The sequence below is a fragment of the Mangifera indica genome, chromosome 3 (genome assembly GCF_011075055.1).
Source record: "Mangifera indica cultivar Alphonso chromosome 3, CATAS_Mindica_2.1, whole genome shotgun sequence".
Classification (NCBI taxonomy): Eukaryota; Viridiplantae; Streptophyta; class Magnoliopsida; order Sapindales; family Anacardiaceae; genus Mangifera; species Mangifera indica.
The window spans coordinates 20,629,303-20,653,231 of record NC_058139.1 but is presented as its reverse complement, the minus strand read 5'-3'; the positions used below and the strand labels follow the sequence as shown (position 1 = coordinate 20,653,231).

Here is a 23,929-nt window from a genome sequence, read left to right as displayed (position 1 = left end):
CTATTAGTAGGAAATGAGAAGCTGGAATTTGTGCAAGTAAATTTAACTGATGAAAGCAGTTGAACCTTAGGCTGCTGAATGAATTATGTCTTAGCTCGAAACTTAAGCAGCAGCGACAAACTATATTTTTTTCTTGATTTTTGATCTGCACCGGCTCTTAGATGGATGGTTCATGGAGGTTCTTTCATTCAGAAACCTAAGGTTGTACTGCTAACTTAGCTTCCTTCTTTTTCGCCCGTTACAAGTTCTTATTCTTCATCCATTTTTCTGGCTTGTCAGATCCAAATTATTCTGAGGAAGGCTCAGAGTCTGGACAAGACCACAACTGCTGCTGATGGTGCCACAGCACCTAATGTGGAATCCGATAGGCATGCCTGACCCAGCAGTTGCTTAAGAATTCCCTCTCCGCGGTCTTCCGCATAACTGTTCTTCTTCAGTTTATATGAGTTTTTAAAAGAGATGTATATATACCCATTAGTGTTTGGAGTTGCTTTTAGATAATCTGCTAACATGATGATTTGATTGAGATGGAGACATTTTATTGGAGCAGATCTTGTGAAGCATAGCGTCTCCATTTTTTTCCACTGTAGTGTTGCCAGTTTTACCTGCAAGTGTAGTTGAGATATAATATACAGAGCCTTTCTGTTCAGGTTAGACTTGTAAGTTGCATTTTACAGCAAAAAAACACAAATTCTTGTTTATAGTTTCTATTTTCTCTCCTTTCCAAATATCACTAATTAAAGTGTCACTGCATGTCTTTATCTGCACTTACTGCTTTGCCCAACATACCCAAGTAAATAAGCACTAATTAAACTTTCTCGGATCAATTATGATTGCTTAGATGAGAAAAATTCTGTAAAAGAAAATAAGCACAAAAGTTTATTGATTCACTTGTCCATTTCTTGTGGAATGTTTGGGATTGCTTTTATGTGTATTGATTTCTTTACAATCTTGTGTAATGGGCTTAAGGTTTTTTTTTTTTTTTGGTTCTTGGCTTGGTATGTTTGGCTGACGAGAAAACTGTAGGGAAAAGAAAATAAGCTCTAAAGGCTTATTAGAATCTTTATCCTTGGATTTAGAAGAAATGAAGTTTTCTTATCTGCCTCTACACTTTCAGGCTTGTATTCTGAAATTCTTGGTGTGATTTTTCCCGTTTTCTTAAAGAATTCACAGGAATGAAAATGATGGGGTTTCAAGAAATTTTTAAGGTTTTCAGATTTTTTTTTTAATCAAATAATCTTGCTTGGCGTATTGTTTGAATTTCTTAAAACATTGAATGGTAGTAGTGATTTTCCTAGAGACTTACTGCAATTCATGTGCTTTACTCTGACAATGTGACACTCTCCTAGGCAAAGCACAACAGATGTTGGATTTAGATGTATATCCCATATCCCTTAGAATGTTAAAATATGATTGCTTAAATAGAGTATGAGCTCATTAAATTATTAAGATACATTTTGACGACATATTTTGATAATAGGCTAAACCACTCTGAAATTTTCTTAACAGGTTTCTTTGATCTTATATTGTATTGCAGTGGTACAGTGATGATGACCTTCTTAAAGGAGATAATGGAGGAGGTAATAGGCCAGGCCACACCCTTTTCCTGTAAACAAATTTCCTCTCATTTTAAACAATCATATACATGTTTTGGGTAAATGCAACAGGGATAAAGAAGATATGTCTGATACTCTCCAAGCTAGAGGACAATCAAAGCCAATTCATTCAGAAACCTAAGGTTCAACTGCTTTCATTAGTTAGATTTACTTGTCACCAATTCTAGTTACTCATTTCCTACCAATGGTCCTTTCTTTCACTGTCTCCCAGATTGGAAAGCCAATGTTTGAGAAAGCCAACAGGATCATTGCTCCAACTTGCAGCCTGTCGCACTAACAAAGGCCTGGTTATATGGCATTCACTGTAGAGATTATTTTTCCAGAATTCGCTTTGAGCTAGGAAACAATCATAGTATGCCATTTCTACTTAGCGTTGCTCCTAATCTCCCCAAGATGTCATAGAAATGGAGTGCACATGCAGTTTGTGGGAGATACATACTGGTGTTTGCGCATCTGTGTCATTCATTTTTCCTTTATTATCTTTTTAATTTTAGGAAATGTGTTTAGTTAAAAATTGCAGTGCTATTGCACATGCCGGGCATATACAATATTGCTTCATTTTACGAGTAATATGAATAGAAAAACATGACTTTTTACATACATATAAGAATGTTGGGAGAACTATGCTCGGCCCACCCAAGCTTATTGTGCCCTAGCTCGGTGCTAGAGCGAGCCTTGGTCGAATATTACAGTGCTAATGTTACCATTTTAATTAGAAGACGTGATCGTAGTTCTAATACTAAATGATTTGCATCTGAGGAAAGCTCACAAAAACCTCATGCTCATCTACAAGAGAACCCAAACAGCCTTTAATGAAAACGGAAAAAAGTTGTGTTTTGTCAACTTCCATACTCTTCAATCATTGTTCTAAAGCATGTGGGAAAAACAATATTTCAGTAACAATGAACTATTACAAGAGTATATGTTAGATAATTAGACATGTCAAAGCAGTTAGGTGGTCTGTAACATGACCCATTGGGGAATGCGTCAAATTCAACTTGTTACGACCACTGATCTGTTTATGTAGATTTCTTGTTAAAAAGTAGATTTTATCTGTTCATAAACAATAATAGCTAAAACAGAACAAACTCAACCCTAATTAAATTAATTAAGATAACTATTTCATGATGATCGTTCCACTAGCACTACTTGCAATTATAACTTGTTGCTGGCATGGCTGTTCCCGCTTAAAATAAAGGCCTACAAAGTTAATCCAATGGGAACCTCCATGTGTTCGTTCAGTATTGGCCCAATCACCACTATATAAAGGCGCCTCCAACCAGAAGCTTCTCATCAAGAAAGAAAGAAGCAAAGGAAAAGAAGAGATTTCTTAACAAAGGAGGCAAGCACCAAGGTTGTTTCAGAGAACGTTGAGCTCTTAAAAGAGGAAGTCAAGAATAAGAACAATGACATTAAGAAGAAAGAAGCAGCTCCTGTGCCCATTGTTAAGATATTGTCCACTCTAGATATATAATCTATCATGGTTTAACATCTTTGGTTTAATAGCCGACCCACTGTCAAGATATTGTCCATCATGGTAATTGTCTACTTTGTAGATAGAGTCCACCATGGTTTAACAACCCTAGTTCAATAGTCCGATCCACAGTCAAACTATTATCTACTTTGGACACACAATCCATCATGATTTTGCTTCTAGGCTTTGCAAGCCAAAACACATATTGACAATTTAAGGAACTTATAGGCTATTTAAGCAGTCAAATTCTCTCATTTCTAACCGATGTGGAATGCATAGACATAGTACTTCTCTCATATGCTTTGCCGATGTGAAATTTGCTTAAGGGTATTATATACACCTCCTTACGAGACTCAACATCCACATTGAAGTTTGGCCCACCATCATTCAAGAAGACATGCAGAGCCGTTCTGATACCATTTTTAACATTTCTGATTCAATAACTCAACCCACTATCAAGATATTGTCTACTCTAGACACACAATTCATCATAGTTTTGCTTCTGAGCTTTACAATCCAAAACGCGTTTTGACAGTTTAAAGAGCTTACAGTCTATTTAACCGGTAAATTCTCTTATCCTTAACCAATGTGGGATACACAAACAAAGTACAGACAAACCCAATATTTCTCTCTTGCTTTGTCGTTGTGGGATTTGTCTAAGGGTATTACATAACAAAACAAACTATTCATATAGCTCACAAAAATGTTTATATATACACAAAACAAAATATTTATATAATTTATGAAAACATTTATATATAAACAAAATAGAATATTTATATAAGTTACAAAAATACTTGTATAAATGTTTCGGTTTAATAGAAAACCTGCATGAAAATATTTTATAACTTATAGAAACCAAAATTTTCATATTTGACTGGCATGTCCAAACATGTAGGGTAAAAAATCAAACATGTATGCAAATAGAAAATAAATAATTTCTACTTATCTCAAATAAGAGCAAAGATCAACATAAACTCTTATACGTTTCAAACAACCACGCAAAATTTTCTTGGATTCCTAGCCACAATCAATGAATTCAGTTGAATCAACAAAATCTTACAATTCTTCTTAGATTCCATTGAAGAACCTTAATTCAAAACTAATTTCACAAATTTTAAAAGTATCCAAACGAACAACTTTATACCAAACTCACACATGCCTACATTGTACAACCTTTGTTCCATGAATTTTATAAATTTTTATACAAATTTAAATATTAAAAAACTTTGCAAGGACAAAAAAGACACATAGATAGTTTACTAAAAAAATATTCAGCTTAAAAAAAATATATTAAAACTTCACAAAAATTAACTCTTTCCACAGCTCATGAAGATTGTCAACAGTTTTCAAGTTTGATAGCTCTAGCTTCCAGTAATTTTATGAAATTCAGTATAACTCAAACATTTACGAAATTTTGTAGAATTAAACTTAACATATTGATGGTTTAAATAAAAAAATCAACCTGAAAATAAATTAAAAAGCCATGTAAAATGAATTTCTTTCACAGATCACTAAGATTGCCATCTTCCAGATTGGACACACAATATTGCAACAATTTTAATAAATAGCATATAATGTATAAAATTGTGAAAATTTTCAAGATTAAACTAGACATGCTAATTTATTTATAAAAAAAATAATTCAAAAATATTTCAAAAAGCTTTAAAAGCTAAATTTCTCTATCGGTCCCAAACTTTGCCAAATAAATTTTGGGTTTAATACTCAATCCTATAACAATTTTAATAAATTATATTGAATAGGTAAACTCACAAAAATTTCTAGAATAGAACTAGACATATTAATTTATATATATATAAAATATTTAAATTCAAAACGATTAAAAAAACTATAAAATACGGTGTGCTCAGCACTTTATTTGGTTAAAAATTTCTAAATTTTATTGTACGTTTTTATTAGTTTCGGAGTGTTATATGTTGTCACTGCTATTGTTACTATTAACATCTCTTCAGCTTAGATGATGAAGAAGAATAACAAGAAGAAGGAGATCAACACTTGCATTCAAGTCTCCAACACAAAGAAACCCTTCATTTTTTGCCTAATTCTTGCCAAGGTATCCACATATTTTCTTGTTTTATTTTTTCCTTAAGTCAAGAATTTTTAGTTTCCTCATGTTTCCTTATTAGCTTATTGACATGAAAATTTGAAGATTTTATGATTTTCTTGATGGGGTTTTGTTTGATGTTATCAATCTATCTTATAGAGTCATATAATGCAGTACAATAATGTTGAACTCTCAACCTTAGGCATGGGTAAATGGTTGATTTTTAATGGAGATTTGTATACAAAGAAAGTGCGAAAAAAATACAAAAACATAGGAGTGAAATCAGAGAACTGGAATGGAAGATTTTTGTTGTTGTAAAATAGTTAACATTTTCTATTCTTTTCCATACATTTATATTTACATTAGTTTCACTAAATCCATATACAATAATAGCTTAAATTAAGCTTACCCATACCATTTCTGACAAGCTAACCAAACCTTAATTATCAAACTATAGCAAACACAACTACTACTATTTGGTTTGGTTGCAGTCTAACCAAAAGCATTACAAGATGGTTAAATAAGTTTTCATCATTTTAAGGTTGAAAAACTATTCCACATCAACTTTAAGTTTCTGCACTAGAACCAGCTTTAAAAATTCAAAATTTTTTAGTAGCCAACTTCACTACTTTATAGCTTCATCACTCCTCCTTGACAAACTTATTTACCATTCCTAACTTATTTCTCATCTAAACAAACCTTTTGGTGTTTATTGCCTTAGTCAAAATGTCAGCTAATTGCTCATTTGAGCTATAATGGATTAACCTTTTTTGTTATAGCTACTGCAACTTTGTTATCATAATAAATAGGTGTAGCTTCTACTTGTTTTTCATGCAAATCATCTAAAAGTTTTCTTTGCCAAATGGTTTGATTTATAGTTGAAGCAACAACTATGTATCTAGCTTTTGTTATAAATTGAGCATCAATGCTTTGTTTCTTAGAATTCCAACATATCATACCTAATTTGAGAGAAAATATGTAACCATAAATCACTGGGCACTAGTTTGGCATTTAGTATAGCTTATCATGAATAGATTAATGGTCAGATTGAGAGAACTAACTAGGTGTTAAAGGATATGTTAAGAACTTGTTGCTTGGAGAATAAAGTGACTTAGGTTGAGATGTTCCCTTTAGTAAAGTTTGCCTATAATAATAGTTATTAAACGATGATGCAGATAATGCCCTATAAAGTATTTTATGATAGGAGGTGTCATTCTAATTTACACTGGGATGAGTTAAGTGAGAAAAATGTCTTTGTTCAGTCTCTTAGACCAGAATTGACTCAAAAAATGATTGAAGATGTTCAGCTAATTGGACAGAGAATGAAACAGACCTAGGATCAACAAAAAGTTATACCGATTAGAGATGTTGAGATATAAAGTTCAATGTAATTAATAGAGGTTTCATCAAAGTAACCCTATTTAAACATATGATAAGGTTCAAGAGAAAGGGTAAGTTAGCTTCTAGGTATAACTTATAGGCTTGCATTATCGAAGAGCATGAACTGTATTCATGACGTGTTCCATGTCTCATTATTACACAAATATATTAGGGATCCTTCCAATGTGTTAAAGACCAAAGAGATTCAATTATTAGAGGACTTAAGTTATGATGAGAGATTGATTCAAATCCTAGATAAAAGGACCAAATAGTTAAGAAACTAGTATATTCCTTTGGTCAAGGTACTTTGAAGGAATTATAAGATTGAAAAGGCTACTTAGGAGATAGAGCAACATCCTGAGCTATTTTTAGTGAATTCAAAGGTCAAAATTCCAATAAGAGGAATAAATTGTAACACCCACAAGTACACTTGAGGGTAAAATAGTTTTTATTTATGAGTTTATATCATGTATGCATGAGTTAGTATGATTTGAAAGTTAGTGTGTGAGTTTTCAATAACACATAATCATGTATAGAGAGTTCAGGCTTGTATGTCATGCCACATTAGCCAAATAAGATATATTCCATGTGAAATTCAAATTTCATGACACATGACTGTGTATGGGTAGTACATGCCTCTATGTGTGTTTGTGCGTTTAAGTTTCTATAAAAGGCTTGTTGTTGCATTTTAGGGATTATTATTCTAATCCTTAAGTGCATGAAACATTTTAGAAAAAAAAAGAGGACATGAGTTTGATCATCCGGTGTTTGTGTAATAGCCGTGGTGATTGAATTCTAGCAACATGGAGAAGAGGAAACTAGAGAGAAGATAGCCTACCTATGTGCTTGATTTTCTATAGATAATAGGTAAGTAAGGCTTATTGTCCTATGCTTATTGATTGAGATATTACCGCCATTTGTGAGTTTATGGATGATGATTTCTGCCATTAATTTAATTAAGATGAATCTATGTATGTTAATCAATATTTTGTGTGTGGATCAACTATGAACATAGAAACATGATAATGATAGTAGTTCTTTAGTTAGTTTCGATTTATGTTTAATGAAATTGAAGGGAGATCAAGACACATATTTTTGTGTGTGTGTGTACACACATATACACACTAACACACACAAACATATAGGCACGTACGCGATTTTGCTTTAGTGAATGATTGATGTCACAATGACTCTTGTGCTTTAGAATAATATGGAAAAGTAAGATAGACAAACCCTAACTATGCTTTTGTCCATGAGTTTATGGATGAGATTAGATGAGATTGCATTTTATTGATTATTGAGGCATGGAATTGATACTTGTTATTAAGGCATGGTATTGGTATAAGTTTAGTTTTATGTTATATCCATAAGGGCATAGGTAAGATGCACAAGAAAAAGATCAGGGAGTTAGCAAAGTCAGATTCCTAGGTTCATCACATAACCGTGTGGAATGGGACACATGCTCATGTGTGTAATAACCATAATTTAGGCTAAACTTTCTTGGCTCTCTAATGCGCATTGGGTGTTGTTAACCAGTTAGCAGTCAACTAGGACATGTAAACTTTCTGTATGTAGTTTTAGCACGATTTTGTGTGCGATGAAATGACTTGAATACCCTTAAGAAGTGGAGTAGTTGAGAAGAAAATAAATAAGGAAAGGAAATAATTATCAAAAGAGCTATACCTTTGTGTTATATAATAACACATGCTTGTGTGTTTAGAAGATTAACACATAGGGAGAGGCCACAATAAGGAACGGTTGTGTATGAGAGTAAAAGAGGACATACCCTTATGTGTCCATAGATACACACCCATATGTGTAAAGTAGATTAAAGAAAAAGAGAAAGAGAATTAAGCTAAGGATTTATGGGTCATCTCGAGCAATAAAACAAAGACTACGAATACGTAGTAATACTCTGATATAGGACAAGCGCTAATAGAGTTGTGATATTGTTCACAATGATGCTTAGGGTTGATATCAATTAATAGATGCAAAAGGATACTAAGAATTTTTGCAAGCTTTGCAAAAGAACTTTTAGGAAAACTCAAATAAGAAATTTTGTTAATAACTTGAACTAAATGCTTTGAATGACAAAACTCATATCTTTATATAGGCTTATTTCTCCTGACCAGACTAGAAAAATATAAGACATAAGGAATGTTATTTTAATTAAACTTTCTTAAATAATAACTTCCAAAAACTTATTATTTCCTAAATCAAAATAAGACACTCACCAAAAATAAAATAGGTTTTCTTAACTTATTTAGGAAAACTAATATTAATAAAACTTTATTAATTAAATAAGACTTAGGATTTTTTATTTCACATGCTTAAGGCTTCCTTTATGGCTTCATGTCATCATGCACAGCCATGTTATCACGTCATATCTCTAAATAAGATGTCACATCTTATGCCACTTCATCTTATGGGTGCCACATCATCAATCTTCCTTTGGATAATTTCTTTTGTATTTTGAATATTTTCCACCCTACTACCCTTTTTCCTTGGTCTTTCATTATTCTCCCCCACTAGAAAAGAACTTGACAACGAGTTATCATTGTATAAGTCAACTTTATGGTAGAATTTTGTCAAATCAAGCACATTAAAGGTGTTAGAAATCCTCATGTTGTCAAGTAAGTCCACCACATAAGCATTATCATTAATCTTCTTCAAAATTTTGTAGGAACTATACATTTTTTGGTTTGATTTACCATGCATGCTAGTTAAAAGTCCTTTTAAAAAAAAAAAAACACCATAACTTCCTCTCCCACATCAAACACTTGTCTCCTTCTATGTTTATCAATGGTGATTTTATAAGTCAAATTACTTTCCTTTAAAACTTGTTTCACCATCTTAAACATGGATACATAATTGTTAGCCAATGTAAAAGCTCATTGACTAGCTCTCCTGCCCATAGGCAATGATTTTATTATTGTAAGCGAATTCAGCTTGTGTTAAGGCAAAGTCCTATTGGCTTTTCTTCACACTACAAATGCATCAAATTAAATTTCCCAAGGAATGGTTAACTATCTTTGTTTGTCTATCAGTTTGTGGATGTGCGTAACTACTAAATTTCAATCTAGTCCCAAATGTGTTCTACAAAATAAGCCAAAATGTTGTCTAAAACATATTATCTCTATCTAAAACAATTGATAATGGAACCTTATGTAAATGAACAACCTCTTTGAAAAATAACTTGGCCATATGATGAGCATCAGTTGTTTTCCTACAATAAATAAAGAAGGACATCTTGGAGAATCTATCCACCATAATAAACACTAAGTCATATCCTCTTTGAGTTCTTAGCAACCCCAACACAAAATCTATGGAAATATCATCCCAAGGTACATTAGGGATGGTTAAGGGCATGTATAATCCCATGTTTTACTGTTGTCCCTTACTAATTTGGCAAATAAGACACTTTTGGACAAACTTCCTTAAATCTCGCTTTAATTGAGGTCAATAATACCCCTCTTCCAATCCAACTATAGTTTTATCTCTATCCATATATCCACTTAAGTCACTTGAGTGCAACTCTCTAATTAGCTTATCTTTTAATAAGCTCTTTGGAATATATAATTGACTTCCTTTAGACAAATACCTATCTTCAATAAGGAAATCCTCCATGGGAAGATTATGTAAATAATTATTCCATACCTGATTGAAATCTTCATCTTTGTCATATAGCTCTTTGAGTTGCTCAAATTCAGTAATTTCAAGGGTAATTGTAACTAACAATGCTGCTCTTCTACTCAATGTATCTGCCACTCTATTAGTTACAACAGATTTATGAATAATCATATAATTAAATCTCTCAAGGTACGAACCCCATTGTACTAACATTTGGTCTATATTCTTTTAGGCCTTAAAGTGTTAAAAGGCTTGGTAATCTAAATAGATGATAAACTCTCTTGGTAAAAACTAAGGCTCTCATGTCTTCAAACATCTAAATAATACATATAATTCTTGTTGGTAAGTGGACTACTTATGTCTAGCTTCACTTAACGTCTAACTAAAGAAAGCAATTGGTCTCATTTCTTGTGAAAGTACTCCCCTAATCCCAATTCCATTAGCATTACACTCTAGCTCAAACAATTGATTAAAATTGGGCAACGATAAAACAAAAGTTGTTATTAACTTTTCCATAATCAATTCAAAGTTTCGATCTATATCTTCTTCCCATTGAAATTTTCCTTTCTTCAAACAATGTAGCTAACCTATGAAAGCTGTTGACCTCACTTATGGTTTTTGGTCTTTCATTCTCTAATTGTTTTAAACTTGTCCTTATCCACATGTATTCCCTCAACACTAATTATGAAGCCTAAGAACAATAACTTTCTTGTTAAAAACACATATTTTTTTAGATTCACATATAATTTATTTTCTTTCAAAGCCAAGAACACTTGTTTGAGGTGATTTAGGTGTTGTTCATCATTCTTACTATAAATTAAAATGTCATCAAAGTAAGCCACAACAAAGCTAGATAGGAATGGTTTTAATACTTGATTCATCAATCTCATAAATGTAATTAATGCATTTGAGAGTCGAAATGGCATGACTAACTATTCATACAAACCATCCTTTGTTTTGAATGCAGTTTTCCATTCATCTCCTGGTCGAACTCTAATTTGATGATACCCCCTCTTCAAATCTACCTTTAAAAATACCTTGGCACCATGCATTTGATCCATCAAGTCATCAAGTCTAAGAATAAGAAATTCATACCTTTCAGTTATTTTGTTGATGATATGACTATCCACACATATTCTCTAACTTCCATCCTTCTTTGGGGTCAATAAGGTGGGTATAATGCATAGACAAATGCTTTATTGAATGTATCCCTTCTTTAGTAATTCCTTCACTTGTTTTTTTAATATCTCATTCTCCTTAGGACTTATATGATAATATGGCAAATTTGGTAAACTAGCACTAAGAATTATGTCAATCTGATATTGAATATCTTACAATGGTGGTAGCCCAATAGGTTTAACTTTTATATCTTCAAACTCATCAAGTAACCCTTGCCCTTCCTTAGGGATTGGTTTCTTCTCCTCTTCTTCTCCTTTAACTATGACGGCTATTAGAGTTTTTGCCTCTTTCTATGGTGTTGAGGAATTCCTTATTCCTTAAATATATTAATAGTAAGGTCTTCTCATCTTTCTTTGGACCACTCACATCTCTTTTTTTAGGAAACACAATAATCCTCTTTTGTTTCCATTTAAAAAAGTACGTATTGTTATGACCCCTATAAGTTGCATCTACATCATATTGCCATGGTCTTTCTAAGAGCACATGAAAAGTATCCAACTCTACAACATCACACAAGATCTCAGCTTTATAAGTTTTCCTAAGGATAAAGGTAGTCTACATTGTTCCACTACTCTCACATTAGGTCCTTTTTTAATCTAACCAATATTATAAGGGTGAAGGTGTGGCTAAGTTTTTAATTTTAAGTGGTTTTGCAACTAGGTTCTTACTATTACATGTATCAATCACTAGTTTGCATATCTTTGAATTAACAGAGCACTGTCCGTCAAATATTTTTTTCTATTGTGAATCATCAGTTTCAATAAGGGAGTATAAGATTCGTCTTACTATGTATACCAAGTGTTCACCTTCTTTTTCTATCACTTCCTCTATTTCTTCCTCCCCTTCAATGTTGTTTTCTTCAAATTCTTTTCCATCCTCTTCTTGTCATGACATGTTAACGAGTTTTCTCCGAGGGTAATCACTTGATTTGTGCCCAATTTCATTACACTTGAAACACTTCAAACCCTTGCTTGGCTCAACCTTCTTTTTTCCCTTCAATTTTGTTGGTTTAGGCTTGGCTTCTTGTCTTTTCATATTACTTGGAATTATATAGCTCTTTACTTCAATCGCTTATCGCCTATTTATGTTACCCTACGATAATCTTCTATTCTTCAAAATTTCTTTTAGCCTGTAAAGCCAAATTTTAAGTTTGATCTATAGACCATATGTTTTATATTGCCAAATGATCTTGAATAGAATAGTTTAGGCCATTCATATACCTCACAACTTATTAGTCTTTGGTCTCACTCAAGTTACATCGAGATTATAGTCATAGAAACTCTGTTGTATAGGTAGCCATAGTTTTGGTTCCTCGGTAACAATTTTGAAGTTATTGGAACAATGTTTGCTCATAATCGAATGACAGAAAACAAGACTTTGACAAAGCTTTTATCAGCTCCCAATCTCTCATAATTAGTTAACCCTTCATCTTTAATTGTTCTTGATGCATTTGCCACTATGCATCGACTCCTCTCTTTAATTTATAAGCTACTAAACTTATTTTTTGCACTGGCTTGATCTACATAATATCAAAAAATTGCTCCACTTCATACAACCAATCAAGAAATTGCTTAATATCCATTACACCATTAAACTATGAAAATGACCCTTGATTTTGTAAGGTTCACGGTTTTGATAAGCTCTCCTCCCTTCTTAATTATGGCTTTGAGGTATAATCACATTTTGATTCTTCATCGACTCCTTGCTCGAGTTGTGTAGAAACTTCTTCTTTTCTTGATTGCATTTGCCTAGAAAGAATTGAAATTGTCCTTTGTAGATTAAAAATAGTTTGTGTAGTTTGTGATACAAGTAGGTTGGCTTCTATCTTATTGACTTGTGTAGTTAGTCCCTTTACAGTTCTAACTAATGTTGCGATTTGTTACTCTAAACTAGCACGCCAATCTGATTTTTCCTCATGCCTAACCATCTCAAAACAAGGCTATGATACCACGTGATGTAGGATAAGCGCTAATAAAGTTGTGATATCGTTCATAAAGATGCTTAAGGTTGATATTATTGAACAAGCACACAAGAATACCAAGAATTCTTGTAAGCTTTGCAAAAGAGGTTTTAAGAAAGCTCAAATAAGAAGTTTTATTAATAACTTGAATTGAATGCTTTGAATTACAAAACTTATGTCTTTATATAGACTTATTTCTCCTAACTAGACTAGAAAAATATAAAACATAAGGAAAGCTATTTTAATTAAACTTTCCTAAATAATAACTTCCTAAAACTTATTATTTCCTAAATCAAAATAGGATACTCACCAATAATAAAATAGGACTATTAACTTATTTAGGAAAACTAATATTAATAAAAATTTTTAATTAAATAAGACTTAAGATTCTTTATTTCACATGCATAAGGCTTCTTTCATGGCTTTATGTCATTACGCATGCCTATGTCATCATTCCACATCTTTAAATAAGCTACCACATCATATGCCATGTCATCCTTTGGGTACCACATAGCCAACCTTCCTTTGCACAATTTCTTTTGCGTTTTGAATGTTTTCCACCCTACCACCCTTTTTCCTTGGTCCTTTATTATACCTTATGTTCCTAAGAATTAAGTTATAAAATGACAAGAGATACATTTGAAGTGGAAGCAAGAACGAGCCAAGTTAAGTTAAGACTTAAGATGCATGCATGTTAGGCATAATAAGATCGTTCCAATGGCGCACTGTGAATGCATATTCGTTACACTATTTGTAGTAGAGGATGTCTACAGTAAGACACAAGACTCGTAGTAGGGTCTTTGCTCACAGTAGAGTTTAGTTGAGATGCAACTTAGTGTAGTGGAATAGAAAGATAGCTCACATAGCCAAGGTGCCAAATTCTTATATTTGATCCTAGTTGATCGACCTAGTATATAGTTTCAATTATAGTTTCTAGATTCAGATACTTCCACTGAGTTCAGTATGGTCATGCCAAATAGGAATCTAGGGAGTGGCTCCTTAATGACTAAACATGACATAGTTTGATTTGAGAGTTATGACATATAGCTTAGATATTCCTTAGCATACAATATGAGCACATAAATGTTATATAAGACCTATTATCATCCATAAATGAGTTTAATGCTAACTCTGGATGACAAATATAGTATGGGTCGAGACTAAAGGCATTTTAGAGATTTAAATATTAAGTAACAAATAAGTCTCATACTTACTCATGTTTCATCACTCATCCCTCTTCTTTTATGCATGCAAGTACAGACGATGGTGATGGTTACAAGACGAGCGGTGGTCAGAGGGTGTAGAGCAATGAGGACATCTCTGTCATCATAGTTTTACCAACTTTATTCTTCAATGATTTTGTGTTATTCAGTTTATATTTATGTATTTGACTGTACCATTCCATTTTTCAGTAAATTTTGAATTATGACATCTTTTTTTCTCTTTCGATTTCAATCTTAATTGAATAAATGAAGTTTGTTTTCAATAAATACTGAGTTTTATGATATGTTTTGAGTTAAATGCATACTCGAAATAGTCAATTTGATGACATTTTCCTTTAGAGGGTAGTACTTTTAGAGAATAGTGTTATAGTTTAGCTTAAATAAAAAATAGCTCAGCTCAGTTAGACTTGAGTTTGTCAAGTCAACATTAAGAGTGATTTGAGTTTAGTTCGAATGATAATGATTTGGCTCAAATTTGGTTTGAGTTTGCTTAGTTTGTAGTTTAAATCTCTTACTCGAATCTGTGGCTCAGATTCATGCTTTGAATTCATGATTCATTAACAAAACATTATTGTTTAATAATTACTTAATATACTTCGAATCAAATCATGAGTCAAGTTCAAATCGAATCAAGCCATTTATCTAACTTGTGAGCCAAACTGAGTTGAACTCTCTCTACCTCAAATTTGGCTTAGTTTCAAAATAAGTTGAACCTTTTATCATGAACTCGATTCAAATTTGAATTAAATGGATTCAAACCGAGTTGAATCAAGTTGAGCAAGCTCGATTCGAGTCCAATGTTACTTGAGTTAGACTAATTTCTTTTCGGTTTAAGTTAGACCAATTTCTTTTCAAGCTGAACTTGAGTTGGGGGTGTTCGAGCTCAACTTGATTTGTATCTACTCTTAGTTACATGCCCGATTTAGTTCAAAAAAATATATTAATCCATATTGTTAATTTTATTTATTTAGACCAATACGTATCATATTGTACGATACGCAAATTATATATTTTATCAATTTTCAATACACCTTAAAATACATATTATTTTTTATCTGTATTGTATCATATTGTATGATATGTATCGTATATTTGTATGATACTAATAACCATAATACCACAATACCTAATATGGAATCAAACCAAGCAACTGCATAAGAATTCCTTTATCATGGTTCTTTGTAGACATGTAAGGGGGTTGGCCAACCTGCGTCAAGCCCAAGTCCCCTTGTTTTTACACAGCTCAGGCGTCACGGGTCTGTTCATGCTTATAGGTCGGCTTGGCCTGTAAAACTAGCCAATCGGTATGTCTTAGTATGGCATTACCCGTGGGTATGATGGAACACACCAGATTCGGCCTGACGTGACTCACTATGGTTGTAGTCTTCCACATAAATGTCCTTTTTCCAATTTATATAAGTTTCTAATGGAGATGTATATATGCCTGTTAGTGTTAGGAGTAGCTATAGAAGATCGGCTAACAAGATGATTTTATTAAGATGGAGACATTTTAATGTAGCAGATGTTTTGTAGCACAGAAACTCTTTATGTTTTCTATTGTGGTGTTGCCAGTTTTGCTTGCAAGTGTTGTTGAGATATAATGTACGAAGTTGTGTCGTTCATGTTAGATTTGTAATTTTCATTTTACTGCAAAATAAGTTCTTGTTAGGGGTATGCATGGTTAGGTTTGGTATTGAGAGCTTTTTTAAACCAAACTGAAAAAAAATAGTTTGAAAAATTTTCAAACTAAACTAAATTAAAAAAAATACGGTTTGATCTGATTTGATTATGGTTTAAACCTATTAAAATTATTCACTTCTAAATATATATTACTTAATAAAATTAATTTAATTATAGTTTTATAAAATAAACTATAATTATAAAGTAAAATAAATATGAAATATATATATGTAAAAAAATGACAAAATAAATTTTAAAAAAAAGTTGCACACCTAATTGCTTATTGAAAAATTTTATAAAGTATAGTTTCATATATGTATTTTAAAAATACATATCTTCTACTCACATACGAGGGAAGGTCTAAACCAAATATTTAGACATAGAAATCTCATATAACAAAATATTTCATACTGACAAATGTGTTATGTGACCTTACGAGTCACCTGTATTTGGGAGTTTATTATTATACTCTTGTTAGAAATAACATAGTCGTTTTAACTTGAAAACAAACAATATCATTAGTCTGACTATATCCTAGGCTTGTTTGATCACATCAGTCTTTCTAATCCCTCCAAAAAAAATACAGTGTTATAAAACAGAATCCGTGCCTAAGGATTAGCGAGTCTGAGTATCCTGTAAACTTTTTAGGAATTGGAACCAATCAGTTCCTACAAATAGAAATCCGAACCTAGAACCAACATATATATATATATATATATATATATATATATATATATATATATATATATATATATATATTGGGAGCATAGGCTGCTTAAGAAACGGCTGCAACGTCATCATTCTTTCAAACTACATTTTACGGAGAACCCTTAACAAACTCTTGGCGCCAAAGATAACTATCACCTCTATATAAGACCAGCCCCCCATCACAACAGACTCCCTCACACAAATCTCAAGCCTCTCAGAATTTCGAGGAAGTTAGTGCCGCCGTTGCATAGAGATGGCACCAGAGAGGAGGAGTAACTTGATAACTTCTTCACCAATCCTGACACTGCTCTTTATCTGCACATACTGCTTCGCCCAACATACCCAAGTAAATATCACTTTCTTGGATCAATTATGGTTGCTTAGATAAGAAATTTTATGAAAGAAAATAATTACAAAAGTTTATTGATTTGCATGCTCATTTCTTGTGGAATAGTTGGGATTGCTTTTATGTGTGTCGGTTTCTTTACATTCTTGTGCAATGGGCTTAAGTTTTTATTTTTTGTTCTTAGCTTGGTATGTTTGGTTGCCGAGAAAACTATAGGGAAAATATAATTTGTCCTTGGATTTAGAAGAATTGAAGCTTTCTTATCTCCCCCTACATTTTCAGGCTTCCCTTCTGAAAATCTTTGTTCAGTTGTTATTTTTTCCCTTTTTCTTAAAGAATTCACATGAATGAAAATGATGGGGTTTCAAGACATTTTTAAGGTTTTCAGATTTCTTTATTTACAAATAATCTTGCTTGACGTTTTATTTGAATTTCTTGAAAAATAAAGAATTCACATGAATGAAAATGATGGGGTTTCAAGACATTTTTGAGGTTTTCAGATTTCTTTATTTACAAATAATCTTGCTTGACGTTTTATTTGAATTTCTTGAAACATTGTATGGTAGTAGGGATTTTCTTGGAGACTTAATGTAATTTATGTGCTTTGCTATGATAGTTCAATACCCTAAGCAAATCCTACACTGACGAAACATAGTACAAATGTTGGGTTTAGATATGTATCTCACATTGCTAAGATTATTTTGAGTTTTTTAAACTAGTAAGATGTCTTTTGGGTTGTAAAACCCAAAAGCTATGATAAGTTGTGTCTACTCTGTATAGTAAACATTGAGTCTCATGACAACATATTTTGACATTGATCTAGACGACGAAAAGCCACTGAAATTTCCTAACCAGGTTTCTCTGATCTTATGTTGTGTTGCAGATGAACATGCAGTGGCATAAGGATGATGCACTTCTGAAAGGAGACAATGGAGGTAAGAGGCCAGGCCACACCCTTTTCTTGTTAAACAAAATTCGAAATTCCTCCCATTTTTTGAACAATCAGATACATGCTTTTGGTAGGGAGAATGAAGATATGTCTGATAGCCTCCAAGCTTGAGGACAAGCAAAGCAAATTCTTTCAGTGGCCTCAGGTTCAACTACTTTCATCAGTTAATTTTACTTGTCACAAATTCCAGTTACTTGTTTCACACTGATAGCTTCATCTATTTTATTGTCTCCCAGATTGAAAAGCCTGTGTTTGAGAAACCCAACAGGATCACGGCTCCAGCTTACACCCTGCAGCCGCTCAAACAAAGGCCTGGTAGTACCAAAGATCCTTTCGTATTGAAACTAATTAGATTTATATATTGTGATGCCACAGAGGTGAATATATCTACAGTGAACTCCATGCTGGATCGTATAGATTCTTTCATTCAGAACCCTAAGATTGTACTGATTAATTAGCTTCCTTCTTCCTTCTTCTATTTCATTAGTTAAAAGTTCGTATTCTTCATCCATCTTACTGGATTTTCAGATCCAAATTATTCTGGGGAAGCTTCAGAATCTGGACAAGACCACAACTGCCGCTGATGGTGCCACAGGACATTACGTGGAATCTGATAGGCGGGCCTGACCCAGCAGTTGCTTAAGAATTTCCTTTCCTTCTTTTCCAGTTTATATAACAGTTTAATAGAGACGTATAATGATTTGATTGAGATAAAAACATTTTAGTGTAGCGGATCTTGCGAAGTGTAGCATCTTTATTTGATTTCTGTTGTAGTGTTGCCATTTTTATTTGCAAGTGTAGTTGAGATATGATATACAGAGCTGCGTCGTTCATTAAATAATAAAAAGCGAGTGTTCGGTTCTAAAAAATTAAAAAAAAAAAATCAATGATGATATTTACCAAGTTGTTATCTCATATTTGAAAATTAAATTTCAGGTAATTAAATTAAATACCCAAATTTACTAGACCAAAAACAAAATTACCCAACTCTGTTAACACAAAACAAATATACCCAAATATTGTGAATTGACAAAAACATCCCCATATATAAACAAACCTTAACAATTTCAGCAAACTCATTTCTCCGATGAATTTATTGGTCCAATTAACAAAAATGTGAGGCAAAACCGCGAGGTGACGCCTAGCTGTTTTCTCTGACAATTTTTTGAGTTTTTTGACGACAAAAGTGGCAAAAGAGATTAGTCCATCGTTTCTTGTTATATTTGATTCATTTTGGTGTTGAGATTTAAGCAATTGAGTGAAAATTTTGAGCCCTTCTAAAGTTAGGCTTTTTGGTTTTGAACAACTGATTATATGGGTAAAATCCTTCATGTGTCAGATGAATTTTGTAAGAGGTTTTTTGTTAGAATAGATGTAGATTTTATTGTTGTTGAAATGGGAGTCAAAAAAAGGATTTTGGGTTCGGAAATCTGACATTGTCAGCTGAAATAGCAAGGTAAAATCAGCTAGGGACGGGGAGGTTTTTGCAAATTTTCAAACAGTAACAAGCTTGTTGGCTTATGAGGTGGGGGGTAAAGAGTCAGTTTTGAAATTTGTTAGACTCTTGGGATCATGAGTAGGGAGCAAAGAGTCACTTTTTAGAACTTGAGAGGCTCGTAGGATCGTGAGGAGGGAGGAAATGTGAGTTTTGAAACAATTCCTACCTCTTAAAATTGTGAGTTTAGGGTTGGGGGTGTTGACAATTTTCATGTTGACTCTTGCTTATATTTTCCATTAAAGGTTTTTGTTGGATATTTTTTACTTGGGGGTGTTATGATATTTACCATTTAAAGGGAAAAATTGATATTTCTTTCTAGTATAGGGTTTTTTCAAGTGTAGTGTTCGAATTTGAGATTCTTTTTTTAGAATTAAGTAGCTATTGCAAAATTTGATATATTTTTTGTTATTTTGGATAGTTTCAATTTAGAGTTTTTTGGACATGTAGATTTAGAAAAAGAATTTATCATTACAATTGAAATTTTTTTAATAATGCAATAATTCTTGGATGTGTACCATTTCAACTCTTAAGTTTGTTTTCCCGAATAAAGCATTCAATTTACTTGTTTTATGTATTTTCCATTTACGGGGGAGAAATAGAAAAAAAATCTTGTATCAAGGTTTTTTGACATGTAAATTTTAAATTTTGTATCTATATCTCTGAATAAAGCATTAAAGCTTTTTGTTTGATATTTTTCACTTAAGGTTTTATGACATTTACCATTTAAGGGGGAAAATTGATATTTCTTTCCAATATAGGGTTTTTCGATATGTAATTTTTGAATTTGAGGTTCATTTTTCCAAATTGAGTAGTTATTGCGAAATTTGATATATATTTTTAGTATTTTGGATAGTTTCAATTTAGAGTTTTTTGGACATATGGATTTAAAAAAAATATATATCATTACAATTGAAATCTTTTTAATAATGCAATGGTTCTTAGATGTGTACATTTCAACTCTCCCGAATAAAGGATTCAATCTACTTGTTTTATGATATTTTGCATTTACAAGGGAGAAATAGAAAAAATCCCATATCAAGGCTTCTTGACGTGCAAATTTCAAATTTTGTATCTTTATTTCTGAATAAAGCATTTATGATGAATATTGTCTTGATTACAGTTTCTTTTATATTACATAAAAGATTACAAAAGAGAAAACACGTGAAGCCAAAGGCAAAATTAAGATACCCTATGGTTAAGCAACATTGCAAGGTTCAAGTAAGCTCATGTAGGAATCGAGATGGGATGTCCACTATAAAAGATGCATTAACGGAGAAGCAACTAAAAATCTTTCAAACGATGTATTTTGATCAATTTCTGCATGTCCACAACATTAGATTTTGATCAACCTATTTGAGTTCACATTTATTACACGCCTTCACTTCAATCGATTGACAAACATTAGCCTTTATCTTCCTTGAGATGTCAAATATCGAATTTAGGATACCTATTTCTATAATGCACAACCGATCACATACAATAATCTGGAATATATATTCAAGGTGAAGCCATGAGGGGGATGATGTGGCAATGTAGTTAAGTTGGCCTTACTTTATTGTCTTTAGCTGGGGTTACAAAGGAACGATACTTGAAAATTGATATCCCAAAAGGTTCTCCAATTGGTTGATCATATGGATAGATTCAATGTATATCCATAGGGAGAGCGACTATGGCAAATGACATACTGATCCATATCCTATTGTATTAAGGGGTTATGTGTAGACCTCAATCCTAGTGAAAAGAAGAAAGTTAATCTCGTTAAACAATATGGTTTCATAGGGTGTTTGTTTGCTTTCCAAATCCTTTGATTAACTATTTACTATTAACCTTATTATCATAGTTAACACAAGTGAAGATGAACCATTTATTTTTAATCTTCGTACAGGATAATGGACATAAGGGATTATTGAAAAAAAGATCCCCACATACACTATCCCTAATAATAGAGATAGGTACAATATTGTTCATAAGAATGTGGAATACAATTGAATCTAATTAGGTGATTGATTTTTTTATATGTCATGTTTATAGGATGTATGATTGTTCTTCATAGTAGACATCCCACTAATTCCTAGTAAAATGGTGAAAGACATTGCCTTCTAAAGGGACGAGATGGTTGATGTCTGTCATGAGGAGAGTTTGACAAGGTACATACATAAACGTCCAAAATGATTTTCATTTGGCTAATGAAAACGTTGAAAGACAATTTATTGTTTATATATCCCTTCCTTAACCGACCACGTAATTAGATGTGGTAACCTGACATCACTTGAGGATTCCTTAACCAGACTTTTTTCCATACAAAAGGTATCATTATCTATTTTACCAATAAATTTGAAATTAATTTTTTATTATTATTGTCATTGTTGCTAGAATTTTCAGTCACATCACATCACATGGGCATTGAATAATAAAGTTGTTTTTATTACATTACCTTTTTACATACTTTATAATTATGATCATGCATTAAAGTTTTCAAATAGTTCAATTGTGCACACCTTTTGGTATATTCCCATCAGGGGAGAGGGGTGTTACATTTATGGTATTTGAGCATGATCTTGGTACCCAAAAAAGCGAAAAGCTTTATGTGTTTGAAAAATGCATATAAAGTTAAGTAAGAAAGTAACCCCTCGTACAATATTGACCACTCTTGCATGCTTACTGTTGTAAGTATAATATACTTGCTTCCAGATTAAAATAATATATGCCTAAAGGTTATTATGATTTCAAGATAAAGAGATCAAAAAGGTTAATCAAAGATGTCCCAAAGGCTCCTAGTCAAGAAATAAGCCAAGCAGAGGCTCAAGGATAGACATTCAACACCTTAGTTATGCCCTCCATTAATAGTGTTGCCATTCTCTAGATTATGGAAGAGGGTTTAAGACAAAACAAAGACATGTCAACCAGTGTGGGGTATCTGGCTCAGGCCCTATTGGTGCCAAAGTAGTATTCAGATATGAAAGCACTCTCTTGGTAAAGTAAGAAGAGTGTAAGAGCACCTCAAGTAAAGATTGGAGGTAGCAGTAGAGAACAAGCGTATCCTATTTATAGCCTATCTAGTCATCATATACCTCTAGATTTTAGAGGCAATGTAGTATCAAGGGGATTACCAATTGAATAATGGCTAGAGTAGTGGAGGATGTTATGAGGATTTACTCAGTGATAGATGTTATTAAGATACAATGTGCTAGTCTCCTATTGAAAGATAATACTAAGGTCTAGTAACAAACATTGTGTGAGACTCATCAAGTTTTAGAGATATCATAGGTAAGTTTCAGACAGGCTTTTGAGTCAGAATATATTTCAATTGAAGTAATATATGTGAAGGAGTAAGAGTTTCTCCAACTGAGGAAAAAGAACATATCGGTCAAAAAGTTCTCAACTAAACTAAACTTATTGGCCAAATATGCTTTTGGCATGGCTAATTCAGAGATAGGAAAGTTAGATGTGTTTATAAAAGGGCTTAGGCCAAATCTAGCCAAAAATGTGATAACTAGAGATAATTCTTCCAAGTCTTTTTTAGAGGCCTTCAGTTAAACACTAAGATTTAGGACCATAAGACAATGCATGACCAGAGACAAAGAGTTATTAGAGAAACCTATACCACCAGCCTTAATGTCAAGACAAAGTTAGCTAACTATTAGTGGCAACTAAGGGGGAGGCAATAGAGATAGTCCTAGTAAAGACAACAAAGGTAAAAGAGTCTTCCAACCTGAGAATAAGAACAATTAGAGGGTTAAGAAATAGAGAAAAAAAGAGTAGCCCAGACACGTTAATTCCCCTACATGTCATAGATGTGATGAGAGGCGTACCAATAAGTGTTTAGCCATACAAAAGGTGTGTTATAAATGTAAGTAGCCAAGACATTCTACTAGGTAATGTACAACCCTAACAACAATACCAGCTCATGAAAAGTAAATAGTTAGGGGAGAATAGACCCGAGTATTTATAACTACTTAAGCCTAGGTGGATGCTAGCCCAATAGTTATGATAGGTTAGTTATTGTTTCATACTTGTCTTTTATAAGCCTTAATTGACTCTGGTATCACACATTGTTTTATTGCTAGAGGCATAGTTGAGAGATTAAGACTAGAACCTTCAGTTGTACCTTATATCAACATAAAGATGTCGGATGAGGATTAGATTCATAGTAGTTTAATGTTGGTAGGGGAAACAATTTTTCTAAAAGGTCATACAATGGTCAAAAACTTAATAATCATA

General features: G+C 32.6%; 1 protein-coding gene across 2 annotated transcripts in view; it reads right to left on the bottom strand.

Annotated features, from left to right (window-relative positions):
• Window positions 1-461: 461 nt before the first annotated feature.
• The window catches only part of LOC123211675 (protein WVD2-like 3), a 42,800-nt gene continuing 19,332 nt past the window's right edge, over window positions 462-23,929 (bottom strand). Inside the window, exon 5 of one of the 2 annotated variants that reach the window (XR_006501448.1) lies at window positions 462-605. The gene's annotated coding sequence lies outside the window, so the exon portion shown is untranslated. Of the gene's footprint in view, window positions 606-1,571; window positions 1,607-23,929 lie in introns of those variants that run through there. The other variant, XR_006501451.1, reaches the window with a different exon arrangement.